The sequence below is a fragment of the Crinia signifera genome, unplaced genomic scaffold (assembly GCF_055691185.1).
Source record: "Crinia signifera unplaced genomic scaffold, ASM5569118v1 HAP2_SCAFFOLD_297, whole genome shotgun sequence".
Classification (NCBI taxonomy): domain Eukaryota; kingdom Metazoa; phylum Chordata; class Amphibia; order Anura; family Myobatrachidae; genus Crinia; species Crinia signifera.
This window is the reverse complement of record NW_028142190.1, coordinates 110,001-111,681: the sequence shown is the minus strand read 5'-3', so window position 1 is coordinate 111,681 and position 1,681 is coordinate 110,001. Positions and strand designations below refer to the sequence as shown.

At 54.5% G+C, this 1,681-nt stretch overlaps 1 protein-coding gene across 1 annotated transcript in view; it reads right to left on the bottom strand.

Annotated features, from left to right (window-relative positions):
- Positions 1 to 286: 286 nt before the first annotated feature.
- Positions 287 to 1,681, bottom strand: part of LOC146055078 (uncharacterized) — a 63,716-nt gene continuing 62,321 nt past the window's right edge. The window contains exon 11 of the mRNA XM_083168185.1: positions 287 to 673. The gene's annotated coding sequence lies outside the window, so the exon portion shown is untranslated. The remainder of the gene's footprint in view (positions 674 to 1,681) is intronic.

Below are 1,681 nucleotides of genomic sequence, written 5' to 3'. Positions count from 1 at the left end.
TGACACTTGACTGGGGGGGAGGGGGTCGCTGGCATCCCAGCAAGTTACTTGTTTGTGGTCACTGAGTTCAGTGTGTACAGCCAGCAGCCATCCAGACCCATGCCGTGCTGCCTGGTAAAATGTGTTGGATCACCCTCACCCATTGGCCCTGTGCACAGCAGAAGAAGGAGCTGCCAGGCGCCGCTGTAGCTAGTCATATAACTTATGCGTGCACCCAGCAATTTTGAAAGGCAACATTTATTAGCTTCTTCGTCAGGACATAAAAAAACAGTACAATATTGAACATATTTATACATATCAAGCACACAGCGTTACCAGCGTCATCTGAGCGTTGCACCATCACAGCGCAACTGCACCTACGTGCACATGTCACCACGCTGCCGTAATCAGCACATAAACAGTGATGTGCATCACACAGCCTTGAACACCACCAACATGTATTAGTTGCTATTGACGCACAGCACTACACAATCATTAGAAACATAATAGCAACAATAAGCAAAATACAATCATACAATGCAGACAGTATGATTAAACAATACAATCTAGACAAAAGGAGAATGATTGTAAAACACAATGCAAGCCTAAGATCTCATTGAGTGCTAGTTGTCTCCTCCATCTCCCCGGTGCTGGGTCTTCTCTTCCTGCACCCCACCACTGGGTCCCTGGCAGTCTGAGAGAGAGAGAGAGAGAGAGAGAGAGAGAGAGAGAGAGAGAGAGAGAGAGAGAGAGAGAGAAAGTGTGAGGAAAGTGGTGGGGAGGAGAGAGAAAGAGAATGGGAAGAGAGAGCAGGGGTGAGGCGCACGCGAGAGAGAGAGAACAGGGGTGAGGCAAGAGAGAGAGAACAGGGGTGAGGCAAGAGAGAGAGAGAACAGGGGTGAGGCGAGAGAGAGAGAACAGGGGTGAGGCGAGAGAGAGAGAGAGAACAGGGGTGAGGCGAGAGAGAGAGAGAGAGAACAGGGGTGAGGCGAGAGAGAGAGAGAACAGGGGTGAGGCGAGAGAGAGAACAGGGGTGAGACGAGAGAGAGAGAGAGAACAGGGGTGAGGCGAGAGAGAGAGAGAACAGGGGTGAGGCGAGAGAGAGAGAGAGAGAGAACAGGGGTGAGGAGAGAGAGAGAGAGAGAGAGAACAGGGGTGAGGCGAGAGAGAGAGAACAGGGGTGAGGCGAGAGAGAGAGAACAGGGGTGAGGCGAGAGAGGGTGGCGAGAGAGAGGGTGGAGAGAGAGGGTGGAGAGAGAGAGGGTGGAGAGAGAGAGGGTGGAGAGAGAGAGAGGGTGGAGAGAGAGGGTGGAGAGAGGGTGAGGCGAGAGAGAGAGTGAGGCGAGAGAGTGAGGCGAGAGAGAGAGAGAGGGTGAGGCGAGAGAGAGAGAGGGTGAGGCGAGAGAGAGAGGCGAGAGAGAGGGTGAGGCGAGAGAGAGGGTGAGGCGAGAGAGAGAGAGAGAGGGTGAGGCGAGAGAGAGAGGGTGAGGCGAGAGAGAGAGGGTGAGGAGAGAGGGTGAGGCGAGAGAGAGAGGGTGAGGCGAGAGAGAGAGAGGGTGAGGCGAGAGAGAGAGAGGGTGAGGCGAGAGAGAGAAAGAGGGGGGGTGAGGCGAGAGAGAGAGAGGGGGGGTGAGGCGAGAGAGAGGGTGAGGCGAGAGAGAGGGTGAGGCGAGAGAGGGTGGAGAGAGAGAGAGAGGGTGAG